Below are 12430 nucleotides of genomic sequence, written 5' to 3'. Positions count from 1 at the left end.
GACAGAATCCGGCGCCCCGACCGGGACTAGAACCTGGGGTGCTGTGCCGGCGCCGCAGGCAGAGGATTAGCCTAGTGAGCCATGGCGCTGGCTACTCTATTCTTGACATTGCTAACTTTGTCTATTTTTTCCATGTTGAGTAAAAGTAGGGGTTTGCAAATTTTAATGACATTTTCAAAGAACCAGTTTTGTTTCTTTGATTCATTTTTCTGTTTCATACATGTATGATATTACCTTTATTATTTTCTTTCTTCTGCTTGCACTGAGTTTACCCTTCTTTTTTAGTTTCTTATGGGAAAATTGAGGTCATCTGTTTGAGACCTTTCTTTATATAGGTATTTAAATGCTATTAATCTCCCTCTAAGATTTGCTTTAGCTGTGTTTTGTGATGTGTTTTATATATAATATATATGTAAATATATATAATATATATAGATTTGTTTTAAAGGCAGAGTTGCAGAGAGGCAGAGGCAGGGAGAAAGAGAGAAAGGGGGAGAGAGAGGGAGAGAGAATCTTCCATCCACTGGTTCACTCCCCAAATGGTGGCAATGGCCAAGGCTGGGCTGACCTGAAACCAGGAGCCAGGAGCTTCTTCCAAGTGTCCCACGTGGGTGCAGGGGCCTAAGTATTTGAGCCATCCCCTGCTGCTTTCCCAGGCTCATTAGCAGGGAGCTAGATTGGAAGTGGAATGGCTGGAACTTGAACCAGCTCACATATGAGATGCCAACACTGCAGGCAACGGCTTTACCTGCTACACCACAGCACTGGCCCCAGATGTTATGTATTTTTAATGTTAAATTTTTACTCTCATATATTTCAAAATATTTTCTAATTTCCTTTTAGATTTCTTTGCATCTCAGATTATTGAAACATGTGTTAGTTTCTAGTATTTGGGGATTTTCCTAATGTTTTTCTATTATCAAGCTCTAATATAATTCCATGTGATAAAAGAACAACTTGCATGAGTTAAACCCTTTTAAATTTATTGAGACTTGTGTTTTATGTTTAATTAGTAAATGTTCTCTGTGCTCCTAAAAAATATGCATTCTACTGTTAGGTGGAGAGTTCTATAAATGCCAAAGTAGGCTCAGTTAATTCATGGTGTTATGCAGTTTTTCTATATCTTCGATGATTTTCCATCTATGCGTTCTAATAATTATTGAAAAAAGGGAGTTAAAATTCCAACTATAACTGGATTTGCCTGTTTCTCTTTGCACTTCTAGCAGTCTTGGTTTGATGTATTTTGAAACTCTAATATTGGGTGCAAAACTGTTTGGGATTACCATGCCCACCTAATGAACTGACCCTTTTATCACTATGAAATAGCCCTCTCTGTCCCTGGGAATGTTCCTTGCTCTGAATTCTACCTTGTTTGGTAGTAACAGAGCCCCTACAATTTTCTTTTGATGAGTGTGATTGTGGAGTACTATTTTCCATCCCATTACTTTTTGTCCTATTTGTGTCTGTATATTTAAAGTGATTTTCTTTGCAGGCAACATATGATTCTTGTTCTTTTATCTAATCTGACAATCTCTTTTTAATAACTGCTTAATGTAATTGTTGATATGGTGGGGCTGAAAACTGCCATCTTGCTGTTTATTTGTTCTATCTGCTCTTGGTTCCCTTTTTTCCTCTATGTCTTCTTTTGAATTTATTTTTTTTTAAAGATGTATTTATGTATTTGAAAGGCAGAGTTAGAGAGAGGGAGTGGGAGAAGAGACAGAGACAAAGAGGTCTTCCATCCGCTGGTTCATTCCATAAATGGTCGCAATAGCCAGAGATGAGCTGATCTGAAGGCAGGAGCTTCTTCCAGGTCTCCTACATGGGTGGCAGGGGGTCAAGCACTTGAGTCATCTCCCACTGCTTTTCCTAGGCCATTAGCAGAGAGCTGGATCAGAAGTAGAGAGGCCAGGACTCCAACCAGTGCCCATATGGGATGCCGGCTACAACACAGCGCCAGCCTCCTGAACTGAGTAGTTAGGCTTTTTTTATATACATATTTTCAGAGCAGTTCCAAGTTAACAGCAAAACCGAATAGAAAGTACAGTGTGCACCTTTTACCCCCTTTCCTGCACACACACACAACTTCTCCCACTGTCAACATCTAGCACCAGCATGGTACATGCGTTAAAATGAGAGCGCCTACATTGAGGCGTCATTATCATTCAAAGCCCACACCGCACATTAGAGTTCACTCGTGCAGCACTCGTGGCCTGGGTTTTGACAAATGTATACTTGTAAGTCTCCACCATCATAGTATATACAGAATGGTTTCTCTGCCCTAAAAACCCTCTGGCCTCCACACATTCATCCCTCTCTGCCCACCAACCCCTGGAAACCACGGTTCATTCTACGTTTCCCGTAGTTTTCATTTTTCTAGAATGTCACCTAGTTGGAATCGTATAGTATGTAGCCTTTTCAAATTGGCTGCTTTTATTTTGTAATATGCATTTAACTTTCCTCCGTGTCTTTTCATGGCTTGAGAGCCCATTTCCTTCTCACACCGGATAACCTTCCATTATCTGAATGGGCCACAGTTTGTTGACCTACCCACCTACCGAAGTTGGTCTTGGTTGCTTTCAAGTTTTTAGCAGTTGGGAATAAAGCTGCTACAAACATTCATGTGCAGGTTTTTCTGTGGACACAGCTTCCAACTCATTTGGGTAAATACCAAGAAGCATGATGGCTGGATAGTACAATAACAGTATACTTAGTTTTGAAGAAACTGCCAGGCTGTATTCCAAAGTAGTTACACCATTTTGCATTCCCACCAACAATGCATGAGAGTTCTCATTGTTCTTCACCTTCAATAGCATTTGGTGGTGTCAGTATTTAGGATTTTCAGCATTTTAATAGTTATGTATTGTTAATTCATTCTCTTCTTAATTTGCAATTCCTTAATAGCAGTTTAAGTGAAGCATCTTTTCGTATGCTTGTCACTAATATCTTCTTTGCTGAGATGTCCCTTCAGGTCTTTTGCCTTTTGTGGTTGAGTTGTCTTTTTGTTAAGCAACAATCATTGATTAGATCTCTTTTGCAAAAAAAAAAAAAAGTTCTCCCAGTCTCTGGCTTGCCTTCTATTTTCTTTATATTGTTTTTCACAAAGCAAAGATTTTTCATTTTAATGAGCTTCAGTCTATCAATTCTTTTCCCATGGGCCATGCATTTGGTATTGTATCTAAGAAGTCCCTGCCCTACCCAAAGGTCATCTGGATTTTCTCTTATGTTACCTTTAGGAGTTTTAGAGCTCTGCATTTTGTTTATATCTACGATCCATTTTGGGTTAATTTTTTGAAGGCTATAAAGTCTGCCTTTCTTCTTCCTCTTCTGCTTTTTTTTTCTAAATTTTGCATATGGATATCCAGTTGCTCATGATTTTTTAAAAAAAACTCTTTTTTCCCACTGTATTGCTTTTATTCTTTAGTCAAAAATCAATTACCATATTTACATATGTCCATTTCTGGACTTTCTGTTCTAGCCCATTGATCTATTTTTCTGTTCTTTTGCCGATACCACACAGTCTTGATTACTGTAGCTTCATAATAAGTCTTCAAGTCTGGTAGCATCAGTGCTGACTTTGTTCTTCTCCTTCAGTGTTTTGCTGGCTGTTCTTGGTCTTTTACCTCTCCACATAAACTTTAGAATCAGTTTATCAATATGTACAAAATAATTTGCTAGGGTTTTCATTGAGTCTCTCTCTCTCTTTTTTTTTTTTTTTTTTTTTTTTTTTTGAACCTATACCTATAGATCTAGTTGGGAAGAACTGTCACCTTGACAACACTTGGTCTTCCTATCCATGAACATGGAATAACTGCCCATTTCTTTACGCTTTTAAAATTTTTTCACCTGAATTTTGTGGGTTTCCTCATACATGTGCTGTTAGATTTATATCTAAGTATTTCACTGTGGGGTGTGCTAATGTAAGTTGTGTTTTTTAACATCAAAATTCAATTTTTCATTGTGAGTATGAGAACATAATTGACTTTTGTGACATTTACCTTGTACCCTGAAAATTTTTTTTTTAAAAATTATTTATTTGAAAGGCAGAGTGACAGAGAGAGGGTGAGACTGGGAAAGAGAGAGAGGGAGAGAGAAAGAGATCTTTCAGTCACTGATTCCCTCCCCACAGGGCAGCAGCAGCCAGGAGTGGATCAAGCTGAAGCCAGGAGCTAGGAACTCCATCCAGGTCTCCCACATGGGTGACAGGGGCTCAGGTACTTGGGCCATCAACTGCTACCTTCCTAGGTGCAAGCTGGACTGGAAGCACAGTATCTGGACTCAAACCACTGCTCCACTATAGGATGCCAGTGATGCAACCATCTCTTCCCCACCTGCCATCACACTGCTCTGCCTTTCAAATAAATAAGTAAATCTTTAAGGATTCATTATAAAGATCCCACCCTATCTGACTGGAATGCAAATGTTTCTGACTTTGTCCTTTGCTCATTTGGGGGTAATTCTTTCCCTGACTTGTAGTTTTCCTCTCACACACTCAGCTGAAGACTTCAGGGAGACCCTCTTCAGATCCTCAGGACTGGACCCTTCTGGACACAGCTCTCTCCTGTTTGGCATTCTGTTCTGCAAACTCTAGAAATCTAGATCTCCCTGAACTCCCATGTCCGTCTTCTCAATCGTTTCCCCTCCCTTCACTGCAATGGGGAATTCGTCTCCAGAATAAAGTTGGGGTGACTGTAGGACTCACATCAGCTGATTTCCCTCTCTCTGGGATCCCTTTCCTGCACAGCCTGATGAGTGTCAGAACATTGCTTCATATGTTCTGGTCAGTTTATTCCTTGTTTCAGGCAGAAAGGTAAACCTGGTTTCATCTTGGTAAATCTTACTCCACCTTGGCCAGAAGTAAAACTGAATTGTATTTCTGTGGGTTGAGAGTGTGGTAGAGGAAGAGGGGTGCTGTGAAAAAAACACCATCTTTTTGGGGGGGGGGCATGGTGGAGGGCGTGGTCTCCATCTCATAAATCTAATCAATTTTATTTTTTTTTATTTTGTTTTAACTTTTATTTAATGAATATAAATTTCCAAAGTACAGCTTATGGATTACAATGGCTTCCCCCCATAACGTATCTCCCATCCGCAACCCTCCCCTTTCCCACTCCCTCTCCCCTTCCATTCACATCAAGATTCATTTTCGATTCTCTTTATATACAGAAGATCAGTTTAGCATATATTAAGTAAAGATTTCAACAGTTTGCTCCCACACAGAAACATAAAGTGAAAAATACTGTTTGAGTACTAGTTATAGCATTAGATCTCAATGTACAGCACACTAAGGACAAAGATTCTACATGAGGAGTAAGTGCACAGTGACTCCTGTTGTTGACTTAACAAATTGACACTCTTGTTTATGGCCTCAGTAATCACCCTAGGCTCTTGTCATGAGTTGCCAAGGCTATGGAAGCCCCCTGAGTTCACCAACTCTGATCATATTTAGACAAGGCCATGGTCAAAGTGGAAGTTCTCTCCTCCCTTCAGAGAAAGGTACCTCCTTCTCTGATGACCCATTCTTGCCACTGGGCTCTCACTCGTGGAGATCTTTCATTTAGGTTTTTTTTTTCCCCCAGAGTGTCTTGGCTTTCCACGCCTGAAATACTCTCATAGGCTTTTCAGCCAGATCCGCATGCCTTAAGGGCTGATTCTGAGGCTAGAGTGCTGTTTAGGACATCTGCCATTCTATGAGTCTGCTGTGTATCTCACTTCCCATGTTGGATCGTTCTCTCCCTTTTTGATTCTATCAGTTAGTATTTGCAGACACTATTCTTGTTTATGTGATCCCTTCGGTTCTTAGTCCTATCATTATGATCAATTGTGAACAGAAATGGATCACTGGGACTAGTGAGATGGCATTGGTACATGCCACCTTGATGGGATTGAATTGGAATCCCCTGGTATGTTTCTAACTCTACCGTTTGAGGTAAGTCAGCTTGAGCATGTCCCTCCCGAATTGCACATCTCTTCCCTCTCTTATTCCCACTCTTATATTTAACAGCGATCACTTTTCAGTTAAGTTTCAGCACTTAAGAATAATTGTGTATTAATTACAGTATTCAACCAAAAGTATTAAGTAGAACAAACAAAAAAAAAATACTAAGAGGGATAACATATTAAGCTGCTCATCAACAGTCAGGGCGAGGGCTGATCAAGTCACCGTTTCTCATAGTGTTCATTTCACTTTAACAGGTTTCCTTTTTGGTGCTCATTTAGTTGTCACCTATCAGGGAGAACATATGGTATTTGTCCCTTTGGGATTGGCTTAGATCACTCAGCATAATGAAAAACACCATCTTTAAAGAAACCTTTCCGGGGCCGGCACTGTGGCGTAGCGGGTAAAGCCGCCTATAGTGCCGGCATCCCATATGGACTCCGGTTCGAGTCCCAGCTGCTCCACTTCTGATCCAGCTCTCTGCTATGTCCTGGGAAAGCAGTAGAAGATGGCCCAAATCCTTGGGCCCCTGTATCCACGTGGGAGACCCAGAAGAAGCTCCTGGCTCCTGGCTTTGGATCAGCGCAGCTCTGGCCATTACAGCCATCTCTGCCTCTGCCCCTCTCTGCCTCTGCCTCTCTCTGACTCTGCCTTTCAAATAAATAAATAAATCTTTAAAAAAAAAAAAAGAAAGAAACCTTTCCATGAATAAAAATTCTACCCACTGCAGAGTATAGGCATGCAGAGACTTAATAACTTTAGCAATTTACCTCTCTTACAGAACCCTCCTAAGTTCTCTAGCAGAAGCTGTAACTTATATAAAGATTGAGCTTGAAGTTAAGTGTTATAAATAATTAAGGTCATGTACAAGAGATAATGGGAAATCGAGCCCAGGACTGACTACCCAGATCTGCTTCCCCACGAGGAGATATCATCGGCAGAGAAGCAATTCTCAGATGCCAATCAGCCCTCACTGATAATCAATGATTCTTCTTCCAAGAGCAGTAATGCTCAGTCTTCTGCTTGGGCAGTGAGGACCTCAGAGGGCCGGCACTGGCCTCAGCATGGGAGGTGGGGTGGGTCTAATTGGCTCATTCCACGGATCAGAGCAAATCCTTCTTAGTGCAAGAGAGAAACCCTAGGCATGAATGAGGCCCTTTGGGGATGCAATCTCTCACCTGGACCCTCATGGTATTTAGTAGGTGAGTAAATGTGGTTTCCAAAGCTCCACAGGTGCCATTCACACCTGGCAAGGTAGAGACCTTGGGTCAGCCAAGCTACCCCTCTCTGCTGTTGCTGCAGCTCCAGCCTCCTATTTGTTAGGAGCTACTTGATTGGAAAACAGCTTCTATTTACATTTGAAAGGGCAACACAGCATAATGTATAATTTACCAGCTTTCAGGTTGAGAAGACCTGGGTTCAAATCCCACTTTTCTGCAGCCAATGAGTGGCTCTGAACAAGACACTTAACTGCTCTAATTCTCAGTTCTATCCACATATAAAGTGGCGACAGCATTCTCTCTTGCAGCTTTTTGCAAAGGGTTCATATGAGCCCCAGCCTACGACATTCACTCAGCATCAGAGCTGTAACCACTGTTACGGTGGCCATCTGGGGAAGAAACCTTGCCCACAGGAAGGAAGTCGAAGGCGGCACCTCTTTATACTTATCAAAATGAGGACATGCCATCTGAAATGAAGTCCATCCAAGCCTTAAAACACCGAATACAATCTCATCCATACTCCGGAAAATGCAAATTGTCAGAAGTATTCTAAGTGAAGGTGCCTGTTCTGGGGCCTGGCTGAGAGTCCTTTAGACCTGTTCCAGAGACTCGGTGCCTCTCGTAGCCACCCCTACCAGGAGAACGCGGTTGAGATGAGAGCCTGGGGCACAGCACTCGCGGCTGAGCACTGCCTGACCACAGCGTGTCCCAGGAACATCAGACACGAAAGAAAGGCAACAAGCACACTCCTGCTTCTAGAGACCTCTGCCTCGCTCAAGGCGGGAGGTGGATGAGCTGATGGCAGACCTAGCAAAGCTACCACTGGGGTTGCTGGAATGAGGACCCCTGTCACCAAGCCGGCAAGGTGTCCCAACAGTGGAAAGAGGATCCCTGCCTCGGGTCCTGGTGCAGCTGTGGGTGGTCCTGGTCCCTACTGCTCTGTGGAGGGGATGATGGATCTGCATTGGCCTTTTCGAGGCAGGGAGCCCACGCCTGCTTTATAACAGCAGCTTTCTCTCCAAACCCCAGTATCTGGTCTCAGGCTGGAGCCAGTGTGCTGTGGTTAGGGTTCTCCCCAGCAGGTTAAGCCACTGCCTGCGATGCCGGCATTCCATATTGGAACATCGGTTCCAGTCCTGGCTGGTCCACTTCCCATCCAGCTCCCTGCTATTGTGACTGAGAAAGCAGCAGAAGATGGCCCAAATGCTTGGGCCCCTGGGGCCCTTGCCACCCACGTGGGAGACACAGATGGAGTTCTAGGCGCCTAGCTTTGGCCTGGCCCAACCCTGGCAGTTGTGGTCTTTTGGGGGAGTGAACCAGCAGATGGAAGATCTCTCTCTCTCTGTCATTCTTCCTTTCAAATAAATAAAATCAATTTAGAAGGGCCTCTGACCCTCTCCCACAGGACAATGACTACTTAACTTTTAAAATGCGTGAAATATTTCGTTTCTGTCCATGGAGAACACAGGGTATTTTTTTTTTTCTGTACTAAGACTTTATATTTAAGTGTGAATCATTAACTCTGACAGCGTTAGCTATCCAAATTCCTCACCATGCACTGATCCACAGATTTCAACTCTCCCCCCTTCCTTGCTGGCTCTGCTGGCTCCTTGGTCCTCTCACCCCCTCCTTGACCCCTTTTCTTTAGGTGCTGGCCTGTTCTTTCCTTTCCACTGATAAACCTAGCCCAGTTCTGCCAACAGAACCTGTGTGGTCACTTCTTTCAACCAGGTTGCCACAGACCCAATGGCTGGCCACATCCCTTCGTGGGTTTGAGAAAGTGTAAACAAGTAATAAAACAGTTTAAGAATAACACCAAAAGGTATAAAAGTATTAAAAAGTTATAAAAATAAAATAGCCCTTCCTGCCCTTCAGCCCACCCAACATTTCCACACCTCCCAGCCAACCATTGTTAGCAGTTTGCTGTGTATTTGTCTAGAATTGTTCTACACTTACAATAGCGTATAGCATAGTGCTTCGGCTGCTAATAGATGCTCAGAGCTAGCACGTCTGGTTCTGATTTCTGGTGTTGCCACTTGCTAGGTGGGCAACCCTCAGCGAGTTAACCTCACCATACTTGGATCTTTCCATGTAAAATTGAGATAATTTTAGTATCCACTTCCTAGAGATTTTTTTCTTGAGGATTAATAAGGAAATAAATAGCTAGCAAACACTTAGAGTAACACTAGTATCATTGTACATGCTAACGATTGTTATTATGTGTGCATTTTCATCTGTTGCACAAACGGGATCATATATGTGTACTGTTCTCCATGCTTGTGTCACCTGATAAATGTACAACAGGCATCTTTCGATATTAACATGATCCCAGTCATTGTAATGACAACAATGACATTTGATTGTATGGCTATAAGAGATGGAGTTGTCTGTGGCACAGCAAGTTAAGCCGCCATCTGCAGCACCAGCATCCAATATGGGCACCGGTTCAAGTCCTGGCTGTTCCACTTCCAATCCAACTACCTGCTAATGTGTCTGGGAAAGCAGCAGAAGATGACCCAAGTGTTTGGGTCCCTGCCTCCACATGGGAGATATAGATGGAATTTTAGGCTCCTGGCTTCGGCCTGGCCCAGCCTTGGCCATTGTGAACATTTGGGAAGTGAACCAGCAGATGGAAGATCTCTCTCCCTCTTCTCTATCTCTCTCTCTGTAATTCTGAATTGCAAATAAATCACTAGTCCAGAAACGAGCTTAAGCTGCTTTTAATTAATTTTAAAAATTATTTTATTTATTTAACAGGCAGAGAGACAGATAGGCAGGAAGTTCCTATTTGCTGATGCACTCCCCAAATGCCCACCATGGCCATTCTGGGCTGAGACAGATCTGTAAACTTGGAATGCAATCTAGGTCTCCCACGTGGGTGGCAGGAACCCAATTACGTGAGCCATCGCCATTTCCTCCCAAGGTCTGCATTGTTGAGAAGCTGGAGTCAGGATCCAGAGCCAAAAAAGAAGCCAGGCACTAACCATTCAGCTAAATGTCTGTCCAGCACAGTTACTATCCTCACTGATCAATTTCCATAAGTGTTCCTCTCCAAACATGGTTCTCCGGCAGGCCCTTGGAAAGGAAGTCACCTCCTGCCTGCCCCTTCCCATGACCTGGGGTGGGAAGAACTGATCCCTGAGGAAAGATCTATGTATAACCGGGCAAGAAAGGGGCCTCTGGGAACATATGAGTGATGCGAATATAAAATCATGGGGCCAGAGTGTGCGTGGATGCATGTGTGTGTGTGTGTGTGTGTGCCTGGGTGTGGATTCAGCACCATGACTTTTCCCTTTATCTCCATCTCTGTCGACTCTCCTATTGTTTTCTACCCATTTTACATCTGGGCATCAGAGTATAAAAATCAACAGAGAGCTAAGAACTGTAATCAGAACTAAAGTACAACATGGCTGTCAAGAAACCAGGAGGCACAAAAGTTAGGTGAACAGCCCACTCACAGAAAATTAGCACAGGAAACAGCTGGAAGTACCAGGTTTGGGAGCCTGGTTCAACTGTGTATCAGCAACATTGGCTTTACGGAGCCACACTGAGGATTAGAGGCATCAGACTCATACAGTATCTCTAACGGTGCCTGGCACCACGTAAGCACTGAAGAAATTCACCTGCTATTATCCTTGAAACTAAATTCATCTCCACCTCTGAACCTCCATTTTCTTTGGTGCCAACTTTCTTACATTTCATTCTGTTTAAAGAGAAGTCACAGGAAAGTTATCACACAGAGGCTTAGTGCACAAGTATATAGAACTCCAGAAATGGTTCCAAAAGAGGGGGTCAGAGCCCTATCAGGAGCCATCTGGTCAGATCCTGTAAGCAGCAGGCACAAAAGTCCCTCTGGACATTGGAAATCAGATGGGCATTTATTCAACACATTCCTGTAGGGGTCATTTACAAAATTAAGCCGACACAGCAAAAGGACCCAGCCGTCCAGCATCTAGGAGTCATCACAGGCAGAGAAAACGTTTAAAGTGAGGGTAAGATGTTTACTGAAAACCTCGTTTTGCTCAGCAACTCGCCAAGGCCGTGTGCTAATGAAGGCTGGCAGATCCTGCTCGGGATGTATGGCTCGTATGCTGGAGTTCACACAATGTTTTTCACTAGTATTTTCTTCTCCAGACCAAGGCAGAAATACGTGTGTCCTGTGGGGTGTGTCCGCGACAGAGCAGAATCAAAACGACGCTGGCCGCTGAGCTCGAGAAATCCAGCTGCCTTCTGACAGCCTCTGCACGCACAACAGTGGCATTGTATGCAGGGAGAAACAGAACTGAAGCTTTCCTGCAAGCATAGCTGAACTTGAACCGCCCGGCGCGGTGCAGAGACTAGCAGCCAGCTCCCAGCCCAGGCACCCCTCCCCTGCCGCCCTCGTCTCTGCGAGAGAATTTAGTTCCATTTAAGTCCAGCAAAATGGCAAACAGCACTGCAAGCACCACTTCCATTCATGGCAATGGGGATCCTCCAAAGCAGCGGGAACCCCCCTTCCACTCCCAAGGCCGCTGGATTTGCTCCGACCTCCTCCATTTCCTTTCCTCTAGACACCCCAGAGGGACAGGATAGGGCCGAAGAACTAGGGTTTAACTTTTAAGTTTTTTTTTTTTGTTTTTTTTGTTTTGTTTTGTTTTTCCAAAAGAAGAACCACCAATATCAGCAAAAAGAAGGGAGTCTCTAATTACTAACACGGTCAGGATGTTAGTTAGCCACAATTCAACTTCTGCATCTTTCGGATAAAGAAACTTAGGCCAGAGAGGCTGGCAGCCAGAGGGGCGCTTGGAGCAAGGGACTACCCCCCCCCAGGACCCACCCACCTATCTTGGGAGTTGGCTGAGGGCCGTGCCCTCCTGTGCCAGGTTCACCGGCACTGTTCCCTTCCCATTAGCGGTTCCCGCTCCACTGCTGTGTGCTACATCCCGTGCTTGGGAGAAGGAAGCAAAACCCTACCGCGCAGGAGTTTCTACAGACCGGTGCAGTTCCTTTTCTGTGAATCCACTTCGTCTCTGGTATTTCCCCAGTCCCCGCCACTGAAATCATAAGCCGGGCTTTTTTGTCCCTTTAGGTTCAGATCTTTATAGTCATAGTCATGCTTCGTGTCCCGTCCCCCCCCCCCCCACACACACACTTTGGATACCTCAGCTAGTCCTGTTCATTATCCACTTAAATATTCAATCATCTGTCAACAGACATTTCTTTTCCTCCTTCCGGGGGCCACGCACTGCCCCTTCCTGCTACAGCCCCTTCCATTCCTCTCCCTTCGTTCATT

At 43.9% G+C, this 12430-nt stretch overlaps 1 long non-coding RNA gene across 1 annotated transcript in view; it reads right to left on the bottom strand.

Moving 5' to 3' along the window:
- LOC127493409 (uncharacterized) overlaps positions 1–12430 on the bottom strand; it is a 56167-nt gene that overhangs the window by 15894 nt on the left and 27843 nt on the right. The gene's annotated exons all lie outside the window — the stretch shown is intronic.

The sequence above is a fragment of the Oryctolagus cuniculus genome, chromosome 7, assembly GCF_964237555.1.
Source record: "Oryctolagus cuniculus chromosome 7, mOryCun1.1, whole genome shotgun sequence".
NCBI classification, from domain to species: Eukaryota; Metazoa; Chordata; class Mammalia; order Lagomorpha; family Leporidae; genus Oryctolagus; species Oryctolagus cuniculus.
Note: the sequence above shows the minus strand (reverse complement) of the source record. Positions and strands in the feature narration are given on the sequence as shown.